Source organism: Pseudophryne corroboree, chromosome 12 (genome assembly GCF_028390025.1).
Source record: "Pseudophryne corroboree isolate aPseCor3 chromosome 12, aPseCor3.hap2, whole genome shotgun sequence".
Taxonomy (NCBI): domain Eukaryota; kingdom Metazoa; phylum Chordata; class Amphibia; order Anura; family Myobatrachidae; genus Pseudophryne; species Pseudophryne corroboree.
This window is the reverse complement of record NC_086455.1, coordinates 109,414,460-109,422,137: the sequence shown is the minus strand read 5'-3', so window position 1 is coordinate 109,422,137 and position 7,678 is coordinate 109,414,460.

Genomic DNA, 7,678 nt, shown 5'->3' with positions numbered 1-7,678 from the left:
CGTTTCATACTGTTAACTGTGTTTCATATCACGAGTTGTTCGGTGTGATTGGTGTGGCTGGTATGAGTCTTACCCGGGATTCAAAATCCTTCCTTATTGTGTACGCTCGTCCGGGCACAGTACCTAACTGAGGCTTGGCGGAGGGTCATAGTGGGAGGAGCCAGTGCACACCAGGTAGTCTAAGATCTTTCTAGAGTGCCCAGCCTCCTTCGGAGCCCGCTATTCCCCATGGTCCTTACGGAGTTCCCAGCATCCACTACGGACTACGAGAAACAGAATTACCGGTGAGTAAATTCTTATTTTTTTCCCCTCTCTCCTCTCATCCAGAGACAGTCTACTTCACACAACTGATAACACACGATAGTAAATTAAAACGAAAAATTTGTGTTCCCTACAGGAAAAGGCAGTCTGGAGGACAAAGGGGTATGGCCAGGAGTCCTCAGGACTGTGGACAGGTGGACACGGTAAGCCAGTAGCCCCCAGAGCATACCTTCCAAGTCTAGCTGAGGTGGCACACGGTCTGACTCATCTATGTGCAGGCTGATGAGAGCCTACTGGTGTGCGCCAGGATTCTCTTCTCATGCAGGTAAGAGAGCAATGACATGTTTTACTTGCTTGAGGAAGAATATTGGAAAGACAATACCAACAGAGCCATCCCATATCTCTCCTACAGATGGACCTTTTCAGGTAATACAAATCGATTTCATACAGTTACCACCCTGTAGGAATTTGAAATATGTGTTAGTTTGTATTGATGTATTTTCCAACTGGGTAGAAGCGTTCCCTGCTGCCACAAATACTGCTACGTTCACTGCAAAGAAAATTGTGCAGGAATTTGTGTGTAGATATGGTATGCCTAGAATAATTGAAAGTGACAGGGGTACCCATTTTACAGGTGAAGTCTTTCAGGTCATGTGCAAACTGATGGGAATTAATAGCAAGCTGCATACTCCGTACCATCTACAGGTGAGTGCAAAGGTAGAGAGAGTGAACAGCACTATTAAGAACAAGCTGAGCAAATGAATGGCTGAAACTGGATTGTTGTGGCCAGAAGCTTTGCCACTAGTGTTGTACAGCATCAGAACCACTCCCAGGTCTCCACTTAACTTATCACCCTTTGAAATTCTTTTTGGTCGACAACCTCATGTAATGATAGACCCCCAGGATGATTTGAAATGTAATAATGAAGTGACTGTGAAATATTTGGTTGTGATAAGCCAGCAGCTGAGAAATCAACAAAGAAATTTAAAGCTGGCGATTCCTGACCTACCGAACAGTAATTGTCATGACACTGAGCCTGGGGATTATGTGATGATTTGAAATTTCTTATGCTCAGGTTGCCTCATAGACAGGTGGGAAGGAACATACCAAGTCTTGTTAACCAGCACGACAGCATTGAAGGTCACCGAAAGAGAGACTTGGGTCCACTCGTCCCACTGCAAGAAGGTCGCTGACCCGGAGAGAACTAGTGACAAAGTAGTTTGGTAACTGTGTGTTCAAAGTGAACTGTGTGTTCAAAGAGCAAGGCAAAGAGACACTAGAGTGTTTGCTCCGGGAAAGTTGAGAGGCAGGACTGTTGAAGGGCATCTGAGCACAGAGAGCAACAAGATCTAGAACGGTTGTCGCACCATTTTCTTTTTTCACCTCCCCCAGCATTTTCCTTTCTTTTCTCCTTCTTATTTTCCTCCTTTCCCCTAACGAAATGGATCGATCACAAGAGACTGCGTTTCGGGTTCTGTTAGTAATTCTGGTTTTGATCAGGACAGTTTGTTTTGGTGAGGGTCCCAGAGAGGTCGAGCAGGGATCTGGAATGGGTTCTGATGGCAAGTATGAATTTGTAGGATCTCAGGAGCAGCACATCACTCTAGTAAAGGCTGGCATCAGTAAGCGCTCTGGTAGTCAGGGAGCTCGGAGGCACTGTGAAGGGTTATTGTCTGATGAATATTGTATTTGTAGGAATTGTGAGAATATAGTAGAGGATGGGTGCATCCAGAGATGCCAGTCCAACCTTAATATCAACATGGACCGCCATCCGTTGAGTGATTACCACTCACTAGTGGGTAAGGTCTTAAACCAGACAGAATGCTGGGTGTGCTCACAAGTACCTCAAGGTCAGAGTAAGTCAGGATTAGTACCATACCCTTTAGCAATAGATGAGGTACTCGAATTGCAGGGTGGGAGACCGGTGGACAAGAAATTCAATATCTCTAGGCCCCCTAGTTTGAAGCTCCACCAGTATCATGTAGACAGTTCCTTATTGTGTTTTAATATTTCCAATTACCGAAAACCGGGAAATTGGGAAGTGACGTGGAAAAACCAGACAATGACCTTTTCACACAGAGCTGATAGGATACCCATAGACTCTGAACTTGTACGCAAACTAGCCAACAGTGGGAGGTATTTTCAGTATAGGTATACCCGTGGAAGCAAGACCATGTGGGTTTGAAAAGTATTGTCAGGGTATTGTGTTCATATCATCCAGCCCGATACTTGTACAGAGCAGATGGGAGAACAAGGGATTGGTTTCTTTACTTGGAAAATTTCTGATATGGTGATGTTATATTTTGTCCCCTATGTTCTCCCAGATGTTGCCTATTTCATATGTGGGAGGAAGGCGTACAAGTGGCTTGCCCCGAGCTCAGAGGGATTGTGTTATATTGGGAGAGTACTACCAGAGGTCATGACCATAACCCATGATAAAATGAAAGACGTTCACCGCAGTGCTCAGGCTCCTTATACTCATACTCACTATGAACACATCATCAAGAGACACCTCATAGATAGGGCAGAGAACGCAGCCTCTGATTTGATCCACGAATCCACCGGGATTCAGTTCCTTCTCGCATTAGACATTACCCGTACTGCCAGAGGAAGCCTGGTTGATTGATCCAGGGTGTAGGAATCTAAGGGAGGAGGTTTAAAGGGAGCAGATATATAATTTTAATATCAAAGCCTGGACTTAGCCTGGACTAAATACAGTAGGCAAAGGACTGCGATCTCCTCCTAACATCTTATTCTCTCACCTACAGGTAATCAAAATAATTACTACAACTCTCAGCAGTTGCACAGTGATCTAGGATACTATACAGTGTCTGTTTGCTTAGGTAATCAAAATAATTACTACAACTCTCAGCAGTTGCACAGTGATCTAGGATAATATACTCTACAGTGTCTGTTTGCTTAGGTAATCAAAATAATTACTACAACTCTCAGCAGTTGCACAGTGATCTAGGATACTATACTCTACAGTGTCTGTTTGCTTAGGTAATCAAAATAATTACTACAACTCTCAGCAGTTGCACAGTGATCTAGGATACTATACTCTACAGTGTCTGTTTGCTTAGGTAATCAAAATAATTACTACAACTCTCAACAGTTGCACAGTGATCTAGGATACTATACTCTACAGTGTCTGTTTGCTTAGGTAATCAAAATAATTACTACAACTCTCAGCAGTTGCACAGTGATCTAGGATACTATACTCTACAGTGTCTGTTTGCTTAGGTAATCAAAAAAATGACTACAACTGTCAGCAGTTGCACAGTGATCTAGGATACTATACTCTACAGTGTCTGTTTGCTTAGGTAATCTGGAGTTATTGTTTTGTGCAGAATTTAGCCTGTTTAATTGTTAGATATTTGGGGAATTTGGGATGTCCTCCCATATCATCATTTGTTTGTTTTAGCTTTATTGCTCACTAGTGGGTGTTGGGCAATGGGTGGGGTTTTAATCAGTGAACCTATACCTTACACATGTTAATGTTAGTTCATATTAGAGTATACTTGGCTGATTAAGCCTGACTGATTGATCCAGGCTGTAGGACTCTAAGGGAGGAGGCTCAAAGGGAGCACATATATAATTTTAATATCAAAGCCTGGACTTAGCCTGGACTTAACCTGGACGAAAAACTGAAAGAAAACATCAAACAGCAACCGATTAACTACTTATCAATATCAACTGCATATGCAAATTTATCACCCTCCAACTTTCACTCTGTGAACACTATGCAACCCATTTTCAGAAAAGAACATATGTAAGATCTGGTTTCCATCCATAATCAGGATCACAAAGATCTTCTTTGGGACAATTGTGAGTTCATCTTCTCATCTACAAACACTTAAAATATCTAACAGAATTACCATTGCTTCTTAACCCTCTCACAATCCTTTCATTTCTTACAGCCCAAATACATTTCTGCACCCACTTTATCTACGCTTTTGACTCATTTCATACTAAATCTACACCCATTGAGCCTACACTGCTTTTCTCACCTGCATTTCTGCAATTCTTCTGCTCTGATTCCCTTACAGTCTCCTCTCCTACTTCCACTTTCCCTCAACCTATTTACCTACTTAACACTATGGGGCAAATTTACTAAGATGGGAGTTCTATTTAAGATGGGATGTTGCCCCTAGCAACCAATCAGATTCCAGGTATTATCATCTAGAAGGTGCTAGATAAATGAGAAGTACGATCTAATTGGTTGCTAGGGGCAACATCCCATCTTAAATAGAACTCCCACCTTAGTAAATTTACCCCTATGTCAAGGCTTTCTTATACTCCCCACATCACTCAGTGTCTACCTAATAATGTATCTTTATCCTTCCACCCTAGTCTCCTACACCTCCTCCTCTGTCTCCCCTCCATCCCTCTGTTTCCTTCCCCCTCCTTTCCTGTTACCCCACTTTCATTTACCTCTGCCCCATGGTCCTGCTACCCAACAACTCAGCCCTGCTCCCTTTCTCCATTCCCTGTCACCTCCCCATACCCCCATCCACATCACACTGACCTCCCTCCCTGCCCACCTCCTGCAGTTTCCCCTCCCAGCTCAGGCACCCGCACCATCACTACTCTCTCATCATCCCTGCCCTCAAAGTTAATCTCACCTCATCGCTACAGCAACCCTGATAATCTCATTCACATCTCCCACAAACTCATACCCCCTATCCTGTGCCCTCTGGAATGCCAGATCTGTTTGTAACAAACTGGTCCCCACTCATGACCTTTTCATTTTCAACTCCCTACACCTACTAGCCATTACTGAAACTTGGATTACGCCCTCTGACACTATTTCTCCTGCTGCTCTCTCTGCTGGGGGCCTCACATTCACACACACACCCCGACCTGGGGGTCGCCATGGGGGTGGTGTTGGGGTCCTTTTACCTTCTAGTTACTCCTACCAACTCATACCACCAGAACCATCCCTTACATTCTCTACATTTGAGGTCCATGCCATACGCCTCTTCCAACCAGTCCATCTTAGAGTAGCTGTCATTTACCGCCCCCCTGGCACTGCTTCCAAATTCATCGACAACTTTGCTTCCTGGCTTCCTCACTTCCTCTCTTCTGACATTCCCTCCATTATCCTAGGCGATTTCAACATCCCTATTGACATCCCCACACAATCCCCTGCCTCTAAACTCCTTAACCTCACCTCTTCACTTGGTCTCTCCCAGTGGACCTCCTCACCCTCCCATGTGAATGGGAGCTTACTGGATCTGGTCTTCACTCACCGCTGTGATATTTCTGATTTTTTCAACTCCCCATTTCCCCTCTCTGACCACCACCTGCTCTCCTTTAACCTATCTCTCTCGACTTCCCCTTCTCTACCTCCTAAGGCTACCATCACTAAGCGTAACATTGAAGCTATTGACACCACATTCCTTTCCTCCCTGTTTGATTCACTTCTCTCTCCTATTCTCTCTCTCTCATGCCCTGAACAAGCCACTACCACATACAATGCATCCCTTACTTCTGCTCTTGACTCTGTTGCTCCACCAACCACTATTCACCCTCGCAAATTAACACCTCAACCCTGGCACACCAAATGCACCAGATATCTGCAAAAATGCTCACGTACTGCTGAGCGACACTGGAGGAAATCACGCTCTAAAGCAGACTTCCTCCATTTCAAACTTATGCTCTCATCCTTCAGTGCTGCCCTTTCTCCTGCTAAACAGTCATACTTCAAGAACCTCATCTCCTCCCAGTCTTCCAACCCCCGGCGCCTCTTTGCCACTATCAACTCACTCCTCTGCCCACCTCCACCTCGTCTCCCTTCCTCACTCTCTGCTCTTGACTTTGCCACTTACTTTACATCCAAATTTGACTCCATACGTCAGGACATCACATCACACCAGACCATCAGTAACCAGCTTTCTCCCATCCCTTACCAACCCTCCCATCCCTCGCACCTACTCTGACATCTTTCTCCCATGCATCTGGAGAGGAAGTCATGGCCCTCATTTGTTCCTGTCCCCTCACCACCTCCCCACTTGACCCTATCCCCTCCCGCCTCCTCCGCTACCTCTCTCCTTCTGCTTGTTCCCATCTTTCCCACCTTCTCAATCTGTCCCTCTCATCAGGCACTGTCCCCTCTGCCTTCAAGCATGCACTCATCTCTCCTATTCTTAAAAAACCTACACTTGATCCAAACACTCTCTCCAGCTACCGACCCATCTCTCTCCTCCCTTTTGCCTCCAAACTCCTTGAGCGTATTGTCTACAACCGCCTTACTTCCTTTCTTTCCTCACACTCACTGCTTGACCCATTCCAGTCTGGTTTCCGTCCTCTCCACTCCACTGAAACTGCCCTTACAAAAGTATGCAATGACCTCCATGCTGCTAAATCTAAGGGACACTACTCTATACTTATTCTACTTGATCTCTCTGCTGCTTTTGACACTGTGGACCATCCTCTCCTACTGCAAATTCTTCACTCCATTGGTCTGTGTGACACTGCCCTCTCTTGGCTGTCCTCCTACCTTTCTAACCGTTCTTTCTCTGTCTCCTCTCATGACTCCACCTCCCCCTCACTTCCACTAACTGTAGGGGTACCCCAAGGTTCTGTCCTTGGTCCTCTTCTCTCTCTATACGTCCTCACTAGGTAAGCTCATTAGTTCTTTTGGTTTCCAATATCATCTCTATGCTGATGACACCCAAATCTATCTTTCCTCTCCAGACCTCTCCCCTGCTCTTCTCACTCGTATCTCCAACTGTCTCTCTGCTACCTCTTCCTGGATGTCCCAGTGCTTTCTTAAACTTAACATGTCTAAGACAGAGCTGATCATCTTTCCTCCCTCCCGCATAACCTCACCTCCTACAATCTCATTATCTATTGATGGCACTACTATCTCCTCTAGCCCCCAAGTGCGCTGTCTTGGAGTAATCCTTGACTCCTCCCTCTCCTTCAAACCACACATTCAGCACCTCTCACAAACCTGCCATTTTCATCTAAAAAATATTTCCAGGATAAGACCCTTTCTGACCCAGGATGCTACTAAGACTCTTATCCACTCACTGGTCATCTCCAGACTGGACTACTGTAATCTGCTCCTGACTGGCATTCCTGACAAATACCTCTCTCCACTCCAATCTATCCTCAATGCTGCTGCCCGGCTCATCTTCCTCACCAAACGCACTACGTCCACCTCTCCTCTCTTACTACACCTTCATTGGCTCCCCTTCCCTTTCAGAATCCATTTCAAGCTTCTCACACTCGCTTACAAAGCCCTCACCCACTCCTCTCCAATCTACATCTCTGACCTTATCTCCCTTTACACTCCCACCCGTCCTCTTCGCTCTGCTAATGCACGCCGACTCTCCTGCCTACGGATTACTTCCTCCCACTCCTACCTCCAAGATTTTTCACGTGCTGCACCACTTCTTTGGAATTCCCT